The sequence below is a fragment of the Macrotis lagotis genome, chromosome 1 (genome assembly GCF_037893015.1).
Source record: "Macrotis lagotis isolate mMagLag1 chromosome 1, bilby.v1.9.chrom.fasta, whole genome shotgun sequence".
In the NCBI taxonomy this organism is placed as follows: Eukaryota; Metazoa; Chordata; class Mammalia; order Peramelemorphia; family Peramelidae; genus Macrotis; species Macrotis lagotis.
Genome location: NC_133658.1, coordinates 833794987 through 833815998, shown reverse-complemented (window position 1 = coordinate 833815998; position 21012 = coordinate 833794987). Strand labels below are relative to the sequence as shown.

Here is a 21012-nt window from a genome sequence, read left to right as displayed (position 1 = left end):
TAAGCAGGAAATAAAATTATTGGAAGATAGTGCTCCCAATTACATGTCAATAAAATTGGAAACAAACGAAATAGGTGAATAGTTTTTTAAAATATGAAATAGATTCAAAGAAGAAGAAATACAGAATTTGAAGCATTTAATCTAAAGGGGGAAAATTAAATAAACAATGATTTAACTCTCAACAGGGGAAAAACACTATAGGCCTAAATAGATGTTACAAATCATTCTTTTGGGGGGGGGTTGTTTTTGTTTTGGGTTTGTTTTTTTTTTTGCAAGGCAATGGGATTAAGTGATTTGTGCAAGTCACACAGCTAGGTAACTATTAAATGTCTGAGACTGGATTTTAACTCAGGTCTTCCTGACTCCAAGGCCAGTGTTCTAGCCACTGTACTGCCTAGCTGCCTCTGATTTTATCAATTATTCAAAGAACAATCAACTCCAATACTATTTATATTTGTTATAGAAATAGAGAAGACATTTTATCAGTTTCCTTTTATGAAACAATATGACCTTGATACCAAAACTAAAGTAAGATAAAGACAAAAAGAAAGAAAACTATAGATGAGTATCTCTAATGAATAGTAATACAAAAATATTGAATAAAATGTTAGCAAAAAATTCTACAACAACACTGTCAAAAGATTATTCACTATGATCTGATTAGCTTCCTATCAGAACTTGATAACTGTTTCAGCATAGAGGAAACTATAAATATAATTAATAGCAAAAATAATTATAAATAGCATAATATAGCTATAGATGCAGGAAAAACTTTTGTCAAAATATGAGTGGTCTTATAGGAAAAGCAATCTAATGTGGAGTTTTATACAGTTCTAGAATGCTAACTGCAGTAAAAAGGAAAAGAAATCAAAGACCTAGCAACAGGCTACAAAAAAAAATAAATTACTTTTGTACGACCTAATAATTGACTTACAGAATTCTAAAAATTAAATTAAAAATTCAGGAAAATAATAACTTCTACAATGTAAAAGGATATGAAATAAAATAAAAATAAAATAAAATTAAATTAAAAAGTCACAAAATCATCCTTTCTACATATTTGTAACAAAACTGAGCAAGAAGAGATAGAAAATGAAATCTCATTTGAAATAAATATGCACTATATAAAATATCTGAATTCACCTATCAAAAATAGTCTACTTAAATGAATACATTTACAAAACACTATTTGTAGATATGTAACACTTAAATAGGAGTCAAAATATCACTTGCTTATGGATGAACCATGATGACAAAATAATAAGGAAATGATAATTCTACCCATATTAATTATTTTCACTTTGGGAGATTTTTAATCTCTCATTTACTAAGTCCTCAGTAAATATGCTTTATCTATTCAGATGCAAAACTTCATAGTACTTATTAATAGCATCTCAAAATCATGAGCTTTTCAGTGCTACAGTATTTTATAGTGATGAAAATATGAAGTCCAAATAATTAATCGCTTCACTGAAATACTTAAAGGAGTCCTCTGGGAAGAGTTTGAAAGCACTGCTTATAAATAACGATTGCTGGGTCTTTAGACAGGTATTGAAGATAAATGCCTCTGATATAAAACATTATTTCAATAAATCTTTCCAGTAATGAGACTACTTTTAAGACTTTTCATCTTAAGATTGGAAGAAATAAAACTTTATCTTCAGATTTCATTCATAGGAATCAACTGAAATGCTTTGTTTCTGGTGATAATAAACAGGTATATTTTGTGATATTTTGTAGCAGAAACTGAAGGAGGCTACAATTAAAAGAGGCCATATTTCTACATTACACTTTCTTCACTTGAATTGACCATTATGGGTGGTAAAATTAATATAGATCAAATATTTTAAAGTTTGTGCATCCAGAAGGCAATTAAAACCTCAACTACAGTAAAGGGAAAAAAAAGAATACAGAACACTGAATACTTTGGGTAAGTCATTGCAATTGCATATCAGTATGGCAATTGAAACTTCACATCTACTTGAGCTTGTTCAACTAAGATGACTATTTCTGAGAGTTTTATCACCATATTAGCAGCTTAATCCAGTTCAAAACAAACAAGATGCTATCAGTGCTTCAGCAACACCAATTCCTATACCTTGTAACCATAACACAATAGATCTTTTAATTTCTAAATCCTTTACTGTCTTGACTGTACTTTGTGCAATAGCATCACATTTTATGATTCCTCAAAAAATATTAACTAGAATAACCAGTACTTTTTATCTGAAATTATAAGTTTAAATGCTTTTGTCATTTGATCAACTAAAGCACCACCACCAATATCAAGAAAATTGACTGGAGTGTCTCCACGAAGTTTTATTATAACTATGTGTATTGTGGTCATAGCCAAAACAGCACCATTTTCTAAACACCCTATGTTTCCATCTAAGCCTCCATAGCTGAGATGTGCTTTAGCTGCTTCTTTAACTCTCTTATCTTCCTGAGCCCAGTCTTGCAGATCAAAGATTTTATTTTGACAATAACATAAATTAGAATCAACAACCAAACACAGCACATCTCCATCTGCATCTTCTACCACTGGATTTATTTCTACCATGGTTGCATCATATTTCAAAAATAGTTCATACAACTTGATCATATTATCTGTTACTGAATCCATAAGATTTGAAGGCAATTCCAAGTCTAGTGACTTGTTAATTTTTGATGCCTTCCAAAATAACAGGATGCTCTGCTGTAACATCCTCATTGTTGACACCACCTTGAGAGCTTCCAATCAGAACAAGTCTTTTCCAATGTTATTGCAAAATAATTTTCTTTCCAGGGATGTCTATGCTCACAGACCAAAATATAATTTCATATTCTACCCTTTTCCCCTGTTTACATGGTAAAAAACTCCTTCCCAAACATTTTAGCAGAAACAGTTTTTGCTTCTTCTGGAGAAAAAACTATCTTCACTTCACTTTTGAGAATACACTCAAATGCTCTTTTTTCTCTACCGGTAGCTAAAATTTGTGTCTTTATCACAGTGCCATTAGAACCTAATTTTTTGGCAACTGCAGAAGCTTCAACTGGTGATTTTGTCACTTGTCCCTTCCATGCTCAAGTATTCATGGAGAGAGTTTCCCTTGTTGCTGATATTGTAGTTTGAAGTCTTGGTTATTCAATGGTCCAGAAATTCCCAATACCTTAGTAGCAGTCCCTGATGCCTCAGCACCACTACACTCTACCCATATTAATTTGTAGATTCAGTTTGATAAAATATGATTTATAATAAATTATTCATCTATACAAAATATTCATCTGGGAAAGTAAAAGATTAAGAATCTCCAAGGAAAGGTGGAAAGAAAATCCAATAGTAGCATGTTTCAAACTATACTATAAGTTAGTAATCATCAAAAGCTTTCTATATTGGTTAAAAAATAGAAAATTTGATCAATGTGGCACATTAGATAAACAAGACTCAAAGACAACTTCACATAGAAGCATAGAGTTCAATAAATAAAGAACAATAATTACGCAGATAAAGACATCCTATTAGACAAAAAGGTGCTAGGAGAACAGGGAAACAATCTGGCAGAAATTAAGTTTAGACCAACATCTTCTGCTATATTCCACAATGAAGTGCAAATGAATAAATAAGAAATGTAAAAGTCTTATCAAGGAAGGAGGTAACTTTCACATTGATGGTTAAGGGGAAGAATTCTTACCAATATAAAGTGAGAAGATTATCACAAATGGCAAAAAGAACAATTCTGATGACATGAAAGTGAAAAACTGAGCATTCAAGGTAAATGTATTTAATATTAGAAGTGAATCAATTAACTAGGAAAAATCATTGCAACATCTATCATCTTTCTCTCTCTCTTATACACACACACATATACACACACTCAGACACACATACACACACATGCACACCCCATGTGCTCTGTATGTCTGTCTCTACTTAAACACATACATGTAACTGATCCCACGTTAGATTCCACAATAGATCCAGGTCAAATGAAGAAATGCAAGTTAGCAATAACCACATGAAAAAATGTTTTAAATTACTAATAATAAGAGAAATGCAAATTGAACATCTCTATAATTCAAGCTCATAGCCCTCAACCTGGCAAAAATGGAGAAAGAGGGAAAGAGTTATTATTGGAAACTATGAGAAAAGAAAAAAATGCTAATTAATATAGTATTAGTGATGCTGTGAATTGGTTCAAACATTCTAGAAAATAGTTTGGAAAAATACCCCCAAAGTTAATTAATTGTACATGTTTTTTGGTTCAAAAATGTCAGAAACTGTCGGTCATGTATATTTCATTCCAAGGATATTAAAAAAAAAGAGGTAAAGAATCTATATGATAGTACTATGTATAACAACACTTTTATTGTGGCAAAGGGAACAAAGTTTTTGCCTATCATGAGAAATGACTAGACAAATTGTGATAGATGAATGTAAAGAAATAACAAGAAATAATTAATAAGACAGTCAGAGAAACTTGGAAAAACATCTGTGAACTGATGCTATAGAAACAGAGTAGAACCAAAAGAATAATTTACTAAAGGATTACAACAGTAATGTGAGGGAAAATAATGTTTAAAAAAAAACTTCAAAACTCTAAATTAACCATTTCAATCAGAATATTTCAATGACATTACCCAAACCTCAAACCTCTACTAAACCATTTCTTCCCTTTCAAGCAGAATTACATTAATATTGTATCCTATTTTTAAGTTTTCAGAGGACAATTCTACAAGTGTCCTAGAAAGTTTGATTTGGCTAACTCAGATAATAGTTTAAGCATAACAAAGAAAAAGAAGAGAATTCCCTCATTTATAATCAGACTTCTTTAATCTAAAATCACTGTTCAAGGGGAAAAAAACTAACTTATTCAAAGATCATAAATATAGAGGAAGTCAAATGGACCTATATAATAAAACAAAGTAAGCTTAGCAGTACCAAGTAGAGGGATAATTGCATATGTGAGGCCCCTAGAAATCTCAGAAAGCAAATATCTGCCAAAATGTAAAAAATCATTACTATTGGTCTTATTATGCTATTTGTATTCATTTAGTTCAAAGGGAATTAGCCTATAAAGATTGCTCAACAGCTTGACACCATCACTGTCATAGCTTTACTTTAAAATTTCATTTTGCAATTTTATTCTTTATGTGTTCTCATAGATTCCCACTAAAAGGAAAGAGTCTGAACAGTCTTTTAAATGCTTTGAAAATAACGTACCCTCTTATTCTAGATTACTAACTGTCTCTTTGAATAATAAACTTCCCTACAGTTAAAAAAGTGGATAATAGAATAACCAACAGTCCCTTTTTGAGAGAGGTGATTTCAAAGAAATAGAGCTCTGTAATTAAAGTGAAAATGAAAAGTGGTCAATTGTATAACCAACAGCTTCACATTTACATTTAAAAGGAATTCTGGGTCGGGTACTATATTTCATTCCAATTACCCAGTGGGCCCTCCAGCTCTTTCTCTGTCATCCAAATAGACTTAGGGTTTCAAAAAATGGCAATATGCCCTGTCATTTTTGTGAAGTAAGGTAAATCTGGATGAAAAAACAGTAAGTCTAATACTATAGAAGTTGAAGAATGCCAGAAGGAAAGCAAGCGTATTCTAAACTGCCTGGAGGGATAATTGTTTAGGAGAACATAAGAGCTAAAAGTAACCAAAAAGATCAACTGATCCAAAATTTCTTTTTTGGAGAAAAATAAAATGAGGCCCCAGAAATGAAATGATATGGACAAAGTCACACAGATAATCTGTGTGGGAAGTGCAGCTTGACCTGGAGGCAGGAATACCTAAATTCAAATCTGATCTCAGCTATAAACTTACAGCAAGTACCCTAAGTGACTGTCTCAGTTTCTTCATCTATAAAATGGTGATAAAATAGCCCTGATCTGTCCAGGGTTGTTGTGAAAATAAAATTAAATAATATATATCAAAATAATCTGTAAATCTTAAGAGAAAACAGAAATAGTTTACATCTGTATATGCTTTACATACAATCATACCACACCTAACATTGTCATTGAGTTCAATGAAAAGAAAATTTAATAGAAACATTACAGAGCATAATGATACTAAAAATAGAAGGAAAGTACATTCCTTAGATGATGTAGGAGACAGAAGAAGGTGGTTGTTGGGGTGATGAAGGGGAAGAACATATAAGAAAGTGGAAAGATTTGGGGCTAAATTCATCAAAGCAAGGAGAAAATATCTCAGGATATTATGACTTAAGGCACAACTGAACTGAGTTGAGTTGATCAGAAAAGGGTGAAGGACTAGTGATCTTTAGTTAAGCATTTACAGCATTTAGATGAGGATATTATTGGAAAACATAGTTCATGAAGCAACAATATATAGAACATGTCACAGAGGCTAATTAGATGGCATAGATGATAAGCCATTGAACTTCGATTCAGGAGGACTTGATTCTCAAAACCTGCCTCAGACATTTACTAGTTATGTTACTCCAAGCAAGTCACTTAACTCCAAGCAAGTCAGTTTTCTTATCTGTAAAATGGGGTTAATAATAATACCTAACTTCCAAAGTTTTTGAGAAGACAAAATAACATTGCAGAATGCTTCATAAATTGCAAATCACTACATGAATGATATCTATCATCCATGATTTTCCTTGAACTAATATGTTGCTTTTATTCCCCATTTCGCAGTTGAGGATACTGCAGCTCTCAGAAATTAAATGACTTGTCCAAGTAAGCAGAATTAATAAGTTTTGAAATCTTCAACTCCAAGTTGAGAGTTACTCAGCATGTTTAAGTGGAAAAAGCACTGTCAATAGAATCAGAATTTCAGATTCAAATCCTAACGCTTATATTTTCTAACCCAGGATTAGACACTGAATCTCTCCAGGTCTCAGATTCCTTATCTGTGAAATAAGGTAGTTGAATTAGAAGGATTTTGATGGATGTTCCATCTATAAATCTATGATCCTATGAATTTTGACTGCCATCACCAACTTTAGACAGATGTGACCTTTAGCAGCTCACTTTTCTTATGTTATGGTGATACAAAGCTGAGATAATCTAGTTCATCCAGCTTTCCAGTGAATTTAATTTTATCCAGTCACAGGGAAGAAAATAAGGAAGATAAATTTCTAGTAGGAAGGAATCTTAGAAGTCATATAGTTGGGGAAGCTAGGTGGCACAGTGGATAGAGCATCTACCTGGAGTCAGGAGAACCTGAGTTCAAATTAGACCTCAGACACTTAATAATTACCTAGCTGTGTGACCTTGAGCAAGTCACTTAAACCCATTTACTTGCAAAAAAAAAAGGAAAAAAAGTCATGTTCTCCCATTCCTTCATTTTGCAAAAGAAACTGTGTTACAGTTACCTATCTGAGGTAGAATTTGAACTCAAGACTTCCTCATTCTAAATCTACTTGCCTAATCATTACCTATCACACTACTTATTCGTTACAGGTTTGAAAAGCAAAAGCAAAAATTCTGATCTATACCCAACCAATTATAATTCCATTTTGACCAAAAGATCCAGTTGGTCTTTGTTTGCACAAGCAGGAAAACCAACCACAAAGCATTTTGGTACCTACCATGTTGGTAAAATGAAATAGTCCTTCTCCTCAAAGAGTTTACATTTTCTAAAAGGAGATAGAATGCTTACAAATATTTATAAAATATATACCTTAAAATTTGTAATTGGACAAGTAAAGCTAATGACTTCATAACAAATCAAGAATCAATCAAACAAAATCAAAAGAATGAAAAATAGATGAAAATATATAATATCTCATTGGAAAATCAACTGACCTGGAAAATAGATCCAAGTAAGATAATTTAAGAATTATTGGACTACCTCAAAACCATGACCAAAAATACAAAGAAACAAACCTGGATATCATACTTCAAGAAAATGCCAAGGAAATCTGCCCTGATATCCTACAACCAAAGGGCAAAATAGACATTGAAGGAATCTAACAATCACTTCCTGAAACTGACCCCCAAAATGAAACCTTCCAGAAAAATTATAGCCAAATTCCAAAACTCCAAGGACATGGGGCAGCTAGGTGGCGCAGTGGATAAAGCACCAGCCCTGGAGTCAGGAGTACCTGGGTTCAAGTCCGATCTCAGACACTTAATAATTACCTAGCTGTGTGGCCTTGGGCAAGCTACTTAACCTCATTGCCTAGCAAAAACCTAAAAAAAAAAAAAAAAAAAAAAAAGACTCCAAGGACAAGGATAAAAGATTGCAAGCAGCCAGAAGGAAAAAAAAATTCAAATATTAATCAGAATTTAGCAGCTTCATTACTAAAGGATTAGAGACAATAGAATATGATATTTCAGAAAGCAAAGGAACTAGGACCAAAACCCAGTATCAACTACCCAGCAAAATTGAACTTAATTCTTAAGTGGGGGGGGGGGGGGGGAATGGTCATTCAATCAAATAGAAGGCTTTCAAAACTTCCTGATCAAAAGATCAAAGGTGAACAAAAAATGTATTTTCAATTTCAAGACTTAAGAGAAGCATAAAAAGTTAAAAGGAAAGAGAAAATATAAGAGAATTGATAATGCCAAATTGTTTACATTCCTAAAAGGAAGATTATCCTTATAATTCTTAAAACTGTATCATTTTTTTGTACAATTAGAAGTATACATGTATAGAGTACAGATAGAAGGTGACTTTGAGAGGATGATGTAAAAAAAATTAAGTGTTGAGAAAAAAAGATTACATTAGGAGAAGAAGAAAGGGAAAAGTAGAATGGAGTAAAGTATCTCACATGAAGAGGAACAAAAGACTTTTCATAGTGGAGGGGAAGATGAGAAGGTAGGCAGTGGGTATTGCTTGAAGCTTACTCTCATCAGAATTTACTCAAAAGACGGAATAACATGCATAAACAGTAGAATATAGAAATTTATCTTATCCTACAGGTAAATCGGAGGGGAGGAGGCTAATCAAATGAGTAGGGGTGACCTGACAAAAGGGAAGGAAGATCTGGGGAGGCAATAGAAAAAGCACACCACTGGTGAAGAGGGAAAAAGTGAAAGAAGAGAAACAGAATGGGTAAATACAGAATTATCATAGCTTTAAATGTGAATGGGATGAACTCTCCCAAAAAAATGGAAGTGAATAGCAGAGTGGATTTAAAAACCAGAATGTTACAATATGTTGCTTACAAGAAACAAACTTGAAGCAGGGACACATACACACACAGAGTCAAGGTAAGGAACTATAGCTGAATATGCTGTAACATATAGTTTTTAAAAGTAGGTGTATCAATCATGATCTCAGACAAAGTAAAAGCAAAAAAATAGATTTAATTGGAAGATATATGGAAGAAAACTGTCTTGCTAAAAGGAACAATGAAGTAATATCAATTCTAAACATATATGCTACAAGTAGTAAAGCATTCAGATGCTTAAGGAGAAGCTAAGTGAGTTACAGGAGGAAAATGATGGCAAAACAATACTAGTGGAGAACCTCAACTTTTCCCTCTCAGAACTAGATAAATCTAGCCACAAAATAAAAATAAAGAGGTTAAGGAAAGGAATGGAATTTTAGAAATGTTAGAAATGACAGATATCTAGAAAAAAAGAATGGGCATAAGAAAGGTAGACCTTTTTCTCCATGGTATATGGCACTTGCACAACAATTGATCATGTATTAAGCCCTACAAACTTCAAAATCAAGTGTAGAAAGACTAAAATATTAAATGCATCCTTTTCAAATCATAATGCCATTAAAATTACATTTAATAAAGCATAGAGGATAGAGTAAAAATTAATCAGAAACTAAATAAATAACCTAATTCTAAAAAAAGTGGGACAATGAACAAAGATATAGTAAATAATTTCACTAAAGAGAATGACAATGAGACAACATACAAAATTTATAGAATGAAGTCAAAACAATACTTAAGGGAAAATTTATTTTTTTAAATTCTTACATCAGTAAAATGGAAAAAGAATAGATCAACAAATTGGGCATACAACTAAAAATCTAGAAGAAAAAATTTTAAATCCTCAATTAAGTAATAATTTGGCAATCATGAAAAGCAAAGATGAGATTAATAAAACTAAAAAAAATTATTGATCTAAGAAATAAAATTAGAAATTGGCTTTATGTAAAAAATAGGATAAAATAAACTATTCTTTAATATGATTTTTAAAAAAAGAAAGAGGAAAATCAAATTTCCATAATGAAAAATAAAAAGGATAAATTGACCACCAAAAAAGAGGAAATTAAATCAGTAGTAACAAAATATTTTGCCCAATTATATGCCAACAGCACCAACCCTGGAGGCAGGAGGACCTGAGTTGACCTCAGACACTTGATTACCTAACTGTATCCTTGGGCAAGTCACTTAACCCCATTGTTTTGCAAAACGCCTAAAAAAACCAATTATATGCCAATAAATCTGACAATGAAAAATGAAATATATTGCCAGATTAATAGTAGAGGAAACAGAATACTTAAACCCATCTTAGAAAAAGAAATTGTACAACCTATCAGTGAATTACAGAAGGAAAGAAATCCCTAGGGACAGATGGATCCACAAGTAAATTCTACCAAACATTTAAAAACAGTTTATTTCCAATACTAAACTTTTTGAGAAAAATAGGTGAATGAGTTCTACCTAATTCCTTTTAAAACAATAAAGAACAGCTAAAACAGAGAAAGGAAAACACAGACCAATTTCTCTATTAAATATTGATGCAAAAAATTTAAATAAAATACTACCAAGTTGATTATAGCATTATATCACAAGAATCATATACTATAACCAGGTGGGATTGATGTCAGGAATGCAGCATTGATTCAATATTAGGAAAACTATCAGCTTAAGTGACCATATCAATAACAAAACCAGCAGAAATTATATGATTATCTTAATAGATAAAGAAAAAGATTTTTTTACAAAATACAGCATCCATTCCTTTTAAAAACACCAGAAATATTAGGAATAAATGGAGCCTCCCTTAAAATGATAACTAGTAGCTACCTAAAACTATTAGTAAGCCTTATCTGTCAGAGAAATAAGCTAGAAGTCTTCCTGATAAGATAGGGATAAAGCAAGGATGGCCATTATCACCACTATCATTCCATATTGTACTAGGAATGTTTCCTTTAACAATGAGAAAATAAAAATAAAAATAAAGGAATTAGAATAGGCCATGAGGAAACAAAAGCCATCACTTTGCAGATGATATGAATACTTAGAGATTCAATTAAAAACTACTTGAAAATAATTAACTTTAGCAAAGTTTCAGTATATAAAATAAGCCCACATAAATCATGAACATTTCTATATATTACTAATAGTCCCAAAGCAAAATGTAGAAAATTTCATTTAAAATAGCTGTAGACAAAATTAAATATTGGGGTTTCTATCTGCCAAGGCATACCCTTAAATAACTGGAAAGACAAAGTAGTAAATGAACATAGTAACCTAGCATTTGGTAAGCCCAAAGACCCCAGATTTTGGGATAAGAACTCACTTTTTGACAAAAACTGAAGGGAAAACAGAAAAAAAATATGGCAGAACCTAGGTATAGGCTTATATTTACACCATTTACAAAAATAAGGTCAAAATGAGTGCATGATTTCGACAAAAATGGCAACACCATAAGCAAATTAGAAGGGCAAGGAATTGTTTACCTCACAGATAATTGGAAAAGGGAAGAATTTATGACCAAACAAGTGATAAAGAGCATTATGAAATGTAAAATAGATAATTTTGATCATATTAAATTAAAAGTGTTTGCACAAGTACAAGCAATGCAAAAAAACAACTGGGAAGCAATCTTTACAAGAAGTATTTCTGATAAAGGTCTTGTTTCTCAAATATAGAGAGAACAAGTCAAATTTAAGCAAATACAAGTCATTCCCCAATTAATAAATGGTCAAAGGATATGAACAGGGAGTTTTCAGATGAAGAAATCAAAGCTAGCTACAGTCATATGAAAAAAAAATGCTCTAAATCACTATTGATTAGAGAGATGCAGATTAAAACAGTACTAAAGTTTAATACTTGCAGTTTGACTAATGTAATAGAAAAGGAAAATGATGAATATTGAAGGTATTGTGAAAAAAATGGAACACTAATGCAGTGCTGGTAGAATTGTGAACTGATCCAATCATTCTGATGAGCAACTTGGAACTATGTACTTTGATCCAGCAATACCACTACTAGGTCTGTATTCCAAAGAGAGCATAATGAAGGGAAAAGGAACTATAAGTACAAAAATAATCTTAGCAGCTGGTGACAAAGAATTGGAAATTGAGAGAATGCCCATAAATTAGGGAATGGGTAAACAAGTTGTGGTAAATGAATGTAATAGAATACTATGCTGTAAGAATTGAGGAGCAGGTGGATTTCAGAAAAACCTGGAAAGACTTATATGACCTGATCCTGAGTGAATTGAACAGAACCAAGAGACCATTTTACAAGATAATAGCAACATTGTATTATGAATGCAGATCAAAGCATACTATTTTCATTCTTGCTATTTTAATGGTTCTTTTCTTTTGGCCTGCTTCTTCTTTCACAACATAACTAATTTGAAAAATACTTTACATTTTTGCACATACATAAGCTGTATAAAATTACTTACCATCTTAAGGAAAGGTGAGAAAGGGAAGGAGAAAATTTGGAAATCAAAAAAAAATTCTCAGCAATACAATGACATGACAAGTCCAAAAGACTCTTGAGGGGAAATACTATCCACATCCAGAAAAAGAACTATGAAGTCTGAATGCAGAGCAAAGTATATTATTTTCTGTGGTCTGGGGGGTTGTGTAGCTTTTTCCTTTTGCTCTGTTCCTTTTGCAACATAACTAATGTAGAAATATGTTTAACATGATTACTATTTTCATTTTTGCTATTTTTAGTGTTTCTTTTCTACTTTTTTTCACAACATAACAATTCTGAAAGATACTTTACATTTTTGCACATACTTAAGCTGTCACAAATTACTTGCCATCTTAAGGGGAAGGTGAGAAAGGGAAGGAGAAAATTTGGAAATCAAAAAAATTAAATAAATATACAAATATGTAACTGGGAAAAATTAATATTCTATTTAAATAAGTCATTTTTTAAAAGAGGTGGTATTTTGAGCTGAGCTTTGAAAATTTACTTTATTTTTCAGTTAAATAATTTTTAAACCTCCAATCATTTATTTCCTGCATTCCAACTAAAGTGATTAATTATCCACTTGTCACCTCAGCAAAATTTCATGTTCATCTTAAGATAATTGGAATGTAGGATAGCAAAAAAAGAGAAAGGGAAACACTAATTACCTATTCATCAATTTGAAATACTGTCATTTTTATGTTTACTTCATTCCCACAACTCTTTGAAATAAGTCCAAGTTTTGAAGATATGTGAATGGATGAATGTATGATGAGATCCTCATTGTGGATACTTTCTCAAATAGTGACAATCAAAATCCATCCATTTATTTCTCCTTCTTCTATGTGAGTTTTGCTCATGTCTTCCCATAAATCTTCTATTGGGGCTTTTATCCAACATACTGAGAGTCTTTGCCTATTGCTCTTGACATTGCAACAATGAAGCAAACAAGCCACCTATCTGTTATCCCTTCCTTTTGCTATATCATTAGCCCACCTTCTTTTTTAGTGATACAAGATTTTTCTGCTGCCACTTTTTCTGCCCTTTTCCTTCCTGATTTTTCAGTGGTGATGTGCTGCTTACCCCTTCACACCCAGCATGCACATTTTCATTGCCCATTGCATGACCTGCATCTTGAATTCTTCTCTCTGATATGCATCAACACAATAAGATAATTCAAGGAGAAACTCTGCATAGAGCTTTCCCAAAAGGCCATTTAGTTTATTTTTTTCCTGTTCAATTCTGAATTTAAAAAATTTGGATGTCATAGAAAAAAAATGGAAATCTATGCTAAAGATAATGTTACAGAAATCATTAATCATTACTAATTGATAGTATTTCAAAAACTATGAAAACCCTAGGAATAATCAAGTTACTCAATTATTAGCAAGGAGAAATGTACGATTCTATTGACTTCCCATTATTCTAAGTGGGATTCAATCATCTAGTATCTATCTGAGCAAACTCATAATATCTTTCTCAACTTTCTCAACTGATTAACACATAGATTGTTTCTGTTTCAACATCTTCAACTGAATGGGGGATCTTGACTGATTAGCTCAACTTATTTCTGTGCATTTCATAAGAATCACAGAGTTGGAAGGGTATCATATCATTTTGTCCAACCCATATCTTTATAAACATTACCACTATAATATTCTGACAAGTAGTGATCAACCTCCATCAAAGGTTCCTAACCTGGGGTTCAATAAGTTTATTTTTAAAAATATTTTGCTAACTATATTTAACATAATTGGTTTGCCTCATAAATTCTTTGAATTCTATTTTATATTTGCAAAAGTACAACTCTGAGAGTCCTTTAGTCTCACTACATTTCCAAAGGGATGCCAAAGAAAAAAATTAAGAACTTCTCTAAATGAAGTTCTTCAATGAAAGGAACCTACTATATTTTGTGATAGAGTTCATTATGAGTATTAGAAAATTTTTCCTAACATCAAACCTAAATCCTGTTTCTTTCATTTCACATACTTATCCTAGTGCTGCCCCCAGGTTTAAGCAGAATTAGTCAAATCCCTCCTTTACATAATGGTCCTTCAGATAATTAAGGATAGCTAATATGCTACCCTTAGATCTCTTATAAATCTAAATTCCCCCAGTTCCTCTACCAATCTTCATATGACTTTGCCCAGGTCTCTTACCATCTTCCAGATGTCTTTTCCAAGATGTGGCATCCAGTACTAAACACAAAACATAGATATCATTGAACTGATGGTAATTTAATATAGCTAGAACATCAAACACATTAAGAACACTGATATGTATTAAGTTGGAAAGATAAGTTGGAATCAAATGGTGAAGGACCTTAACAGGTCAGTATGAAAAAAAATTGAATATTATCCAAAAGGCAACCCACAATCATTAAAGGTTTTTGAACAAGAGAATATAACTTGACCTGTGCCTTGGAAACATTATTTTATGAGTTGTGTAGAGAATTGACTGGAAAAGGAAGAGAGTAGAATTAGGGAGACCAAGTAGAAGGTTATTACAGTAGTTCAGGTAAATGGTAATACAGACTTGGATTAGGGTGGCAAACTTATGGAGATAGGATAGGAGATACATTGTGGAGTTAGACATGATAGTACTGAAAAAATTTGGATATGGAAATGAAGTAGAGCAAGAAGTAAGAATTATTCTGAGAACACAAACTCAAACAATTACCATTTGATCAGCATGTATCAAGCATTGACTACATAGCAGGTACTCTGCTGAGCTAGCATCATGATGGAAGCCTATCCAAAAATAGGAAAGTTTGAAAGAGAGGTCAGTTTGAGGGAAAGATGCTAAGTTCAGGTTTGGGCATCATGGGCTAGGTTTTATCTTCTTGTTCCAAATTGTTTAGGAGGGCCTTACATTTCAGAAAATCAAAAAACAATCTATTTTCCTTCATTCTGACCTTTGCTCTGTTGGCATCATCATGTACAAATGGAATCATGTCAATCCAATCTTTGAATCCCCTTAATGACTCTTAGTGTTTCTCAAATAAAATTCAGATTCTTGGCATTCATGGTCTTTCATCAACTGGTATCAAATTATTTTTCCATCCTTATCTCACACTGTTCCCTTGTCCCATATCCATCACACCTTGTTCTCAAAACTAAGCCACTGCTCCTATTTTATACTGAATTTTCTTTAGCACCTAGGTCATTCTTACCCAGAAACTTACAATTAACCCTGCAGTCTCCTCAACCTAGAATAACATTAGTTAAGACCTTCCCTTATCCCATTGGTGAGCTTCTGCAACCCCCATTTTGTATAAAAGTTCAGTCCTTACTTTCATTCTCCTTGATTCTATTCGTAGCTTCTGGGCTAAAAATCCATGCCTCTGTGTTGGGTATCTTTATCTCCACCCCTACATTCCAGCTGCCATTTGTCTGTTCCCCTATTAGAATGTAAACTCTCTGAGACCAAGGGCTCTTCTCTTTTGTTTGTATTTCTAATACCAATGCTTTACTCAGTTCCTGCCTGACAGATATTAATAAATGCGTGTTTTCTTGCTTCAATCATAGTAGACTGTCCCCAGAATCTGACTCAAGTTGTCAGTCCCTAAAGCCCATCAGCTAACCCCTATTTTCACCTGTTGAAATCTTATCCACATTTTAAAACCCAGCTCGTATTTTCTCTGTCATGAATCCTTTACTGATCCTCTTGGTCAGTAATGGCATAAGCTAGACTAGAACTAGATTACCACTGAGGTCCATTCGAACTCTGAGATCATCTTCTACTGAAATTTCACCTCCCTTTGGCAATTAGCATATATCATTTTGTATCTTTTTGTGTTTATATCATATACTCCTACCAGATTATGAGTTCCATAAGCGCATTCAAGGACAGTGTCTAATTTAAGTTGCTTCACTTTCTCAGTGCCCCTGCAAAGAATAAATAGTTAATACATGTTTATTAAAGACTGAAGCTTTTCTTTTCATCCCAATATTTTTCAACATTTAGATACAGGCACAGTTTCATCAAAACAACTAAAAATAACTTCTGAAAATAATAACTCCATTCAAAAAGCAAAAAGAATGCCTGTTACTAACCAACATTATGCTGAATGCTGAAATAAGAGCACATGGCCTCAGTGTTCAGGAAGCTTATGAGTTAGATGGGGAGTCAAGGCTTAGCCAAATGAAGCAGAGAACAATTACCAAATAACACAGAAGTAAATGCGTGATGGGGGGGGATACAAAATTCTTTTTAATACCTTTTTATATAAGATTAAATAAAATGCAACTCCTTAAAATCTCAGAACCTATGCAGTACTGTTACTTAATATTCTATATAGAAAAGTAGTTATTTGTCAGTCTTCATTCTCTCTGCACCCTCTCCTCCTGGATACTCTCTCCTTTCTGAGTTTTCATGACTCTGTCTCTCTCTGTCTCTGTCTCTGTCTTGTCTGTGTCTCTGTGTCTCTGTCTCTCTCTGTCTCTGTCTCTCTCTCTCTCTGTCTCTCTCTCTCTCTGTCTCTCTCTCTCTCTCTCTCCCCCCTCCCTCTCTGTTTTCTTCCTAGATGTCTGACCACTTTTAGTTTACTTAAGTGGAAGTTCATCTATATCACATATAACCATGAATATCCTCCAAGACTCCTCTTCTCTATATATATGCTTTCTTACTTGGTGATTTCAGTTCCTGGGTTAAAGTATTCTCTCTATGCTGATGATTATATTCATATAGAGAGAGATACATATTTGATTTATGTGTGTAACATATATATATATATGTTTTATATGTGTGTATTACACATGTGTATGTGTATATATATATATATATATAATAGATCTCCCTTCATCTGAACATCGGCCAATTAACAATTGATGGAAGCATCAGTATATTAATTAATGTGCTTTTCTCTGCAAGCATTGAATATTTTCAATTTATGTCCAAAACAAAAACTCAGTTTTTGCACTAAATCCACACCTCTGTTGAGAGTATCATCAAGGATCTCATCTTTCTAATCAGGAACTAATGTTTAGAATATTGGTGTTATTCTCAATGACTTATTTTATTCACCCTGGATAGCCAATCAGTCGCCAAATCTTGTCTCTGCCTTCACATCATCTCTTGTAAATGTCCCTTTCTCTCTACTAACATAGCCACTTCCCTGGTTCCATCTTTCAACACCTCTAGCCTGGATTATTGCAACAGTCTCTTATTTATCTCTTCCATTGACTGAAGTGCTTCCTTATGCCAATCCATCCTCCATATAGCTGCCAAAGTGATTTTCTAAAGTGTAATTCTGATGATATCACCTACCTATTCAGTAAATTCCAGTGACTCCTATCCTATCATTTCTAGGATCTAATATGAACTCTTATGTTTTACATTTCAAGTTGTTCAGGTTGTGAAGAACCTGGCTCCTTTCTTTCTCTGAAATGTAATACTACATTATTCACTTCCAAGCATTCTATAAGCCAGTCAGACGGTTCTACTTTCAATATTCCATATTCATTTGAACTGGTTGTTTCCCATACCTGCAATACTTCCTCTCCTCACCTACTGGTCTCCCCAGCTTCATTCAAACCTACCATCTTTAAGAGTCCTTTTCAGGTCCCCTAATTGCTAGTGCTTCTACTCTGAGATTGCCTTGTCCCTATTCTCTATGCTTCTTGAATGTATCAGTTTATATAGATGTGGTTTTCCCCATTAGAATGCAAACTCCTTGAGGGCAAGGACTTTTTAAAAATTTTTCTTCATATCCTCAGAAATTAACTCAAAACCTGGCAAAAATTAAGTAAATAGTTAATTAGTTGATTGATTTCTTTTATCTTTCTATGGTTCATTTCTCCATGGTTGTTTCTTTATACTAAGCAGATGCTCAAGTTTGAAACATTTTTGAGATGCATCTAGGGTCTCACATTTTACATAGGCATAGAGATTCTCCTACTAAAAATAATGTAACTAAAACTTTAACTTTTATTACAATACATTAGAAACTTGCCAAAATACCATCCTCAAGGTTCATCTCGTAGGATGGTTGAGTCAACATTGCAATGAAGCCATTTGGATACATTAGCTATTAAATGCCCTTGAATAGCATTCAAGACAGATTCCTTTCATACTGAGTTTTTTCCATCCCATTTATTTGTTCCTTTACATTGTTCCATTTCTCATGTTTTTTGTATATGTGTGAATATTTCTTAAAATGTGTCTCACAATAGGAGCAACCAAATTCACATGATTTTGAAAAGTTTCCTTTGATTTTATAATTCACCTCTTTAATAGTCATGTTTCTATACCCCACAGAAAATCTGTTGCCTAATATTTCATGGATCTTTTATTAGGCAGAGAAGATTCAATTATCTTCCTGGGAAAGGATGTCAGCAGATTTACAGAACAGTGCATTCATCTGAACCCTGCAATGTTTCCCTTCCCTTGGAAAACCTAACAGCCAGACAAAGAGCTTGAGACAGAAACACAGTCAAAGACATGGAAGCTAATGGGAGCAAATTTTACCTTTTAAAAAAAAGTGCAGACAAATTTTATGAGAAATTTAAAACTTCGATGTTACTATGGCTAATGCTTTTTAAGAATAATGACCTGTAATTACAATATGTCTGCTTGCTAATAAATAAGAACTTGGAATAAGGCACATCTATAAAAATGAAATATGATTTAAGTGCACCACAAGGGAGATTAGAAGTAGAGGAGCTTTCATTTCATTGAGTTTCTGAATGAACTTTCTCGCTGATTAACAAATACTAATTTGTCTAGGGTGCTTGCACAGAGATTTGAACAAAGATTAGATCAGATGGTTCCAGAGATTTTTTTTTCCAATGCCTTTGTACCCATAGAAGACCACTGTATCATTATCAATGCTTCTGCATATAGACTGCAGATATTTAAAATGAGTCAAGAGCTACCATATTTCAAATAGAGACCTATAAACTGTAGCTAATTCCCAGCTGATTAGTATCTAATATTTTCTCATCATTTAGATTGGAGGGGTAAGAACGAAAAGGAGGCTTAGAGATCATATAGTACAACCTCCTCAGTCCAAAAAAAAAAATCCTTCTAAGACTGTAAATTTAGATTGTTTCCCCATTCAAACACAAGAAGACCATTCCTCATTTTGTGCTTTTCCCTTTCCCCTGCCAGGTTTATTCCTATTCTCTTCCTCACCCATGGTTCTTCCCTTGAGCTACAATTAACCAAACTCTGTAGTACCTCCTATGGAACCTGCTTTTAGAATTCCACGGTAAACATGGGGCTCATGAGAATGGGCAAGCATAATGCTATTTATACTAGACCTTTAACCTTTGACCTGTCAGAAATGTGCATCTAGATTCCTGTTCACATACACTGCCCCTATCAAGTATCATTAAAATCCAGAAAATAGGCTCAGCCCACTTCCAGGGGAAAGTAAATAATACCGAAAAATATATTCCAGCCCAAAATCCAAGACCAATCTGAGGGTGGGGGAAAAGGTATGAAGCACACAGTATAGAATCTGAGGAAAAGAAAAAACATTTTGGATTCACCTGATCCAAATTATTATCAATAATGGATACTCTTTGGAATATAAGAGAAATTGAGTTATATTCCTGATCTCTCAGAGAACTTTCGTGAGATATGAGGTAAGAACCAAAGCATAAGGGAGATACTTCAGAGAGGAGGCATCCTGTCTTGGATGGGGTCCTTGAATTATAACACTGCCATGACAAGAAAATTCTGAAATAATAGAACAAATCAGAGGTTTTGAAGCAGGACATAGGAAATGACTATGTTAGACTTGAAGGTCATGCCTTTAGGGACCAGAAGAGGTTCTAATTTGCAGAACACCACCCACAGGTAGTGAGTACTGTATTAATTACTCCTTGGGTGGGGGACCACCCCTGTGACATACATTTTGGAGAATACCTGGAGCCAGGTGCTAAACCACTCCCCAAGCACCACCCTTGTCCAACACACTCTGAAAAGGCATTTAAGTGCAAATTAAAGCATCTCTGTACCTCACATCTCTCAGACAGGCCAATATGACCAGAAAGGACAATGATCAATGTTGGAAGGTATATGGGAAATCTGGGACACTAATACATTATTAGTGGATCTGTGAACTCATCCAACCTTTCTGGAGAGCAATTTGGAATTACTCCCAAAGGGAAATAAAAATGTGCATACCCTTTGATCCATCAATACCACTACTGGGTCTAGGCCGTGATGAGATCATGAAAAAGGGTAAAAACATCACTTGTTTTTCATAGCAGCTTTGTTTTGTGATGGCAAAGAATTGGAAATTGAGTGAATGTTCATTAATTGGGGAATGGCTGAACAAATTGTGAACACAAATAGTGTTATGGAACACTGTTGTTCTCTTAGAAACCAGGAGAGATAGGAATTCAGAGAAGCCTGGAGGGATTTGCATGAACTGATGCTGAGCAAGATGAGCAGAACCAGAAGAACATTGTTCACCCTA

The 21012-nt window shown here is 33.4% G+C and overlaps 1 pseudogene; it reads right to left on the bottom strand.

The window, feature by feature from the left end:
- Nucleotides 1-1951: 1951 nt before the first annotated feature.
- LOC141507364 (succinate--CoA ligase [ADP-forming] subunit beta, mitochondrial pseudogene) overlaps nucleotides 1952-21012 on the bottom strand; it is a 42468-nt pseudogene continuing 23407 nt past the window's right edge.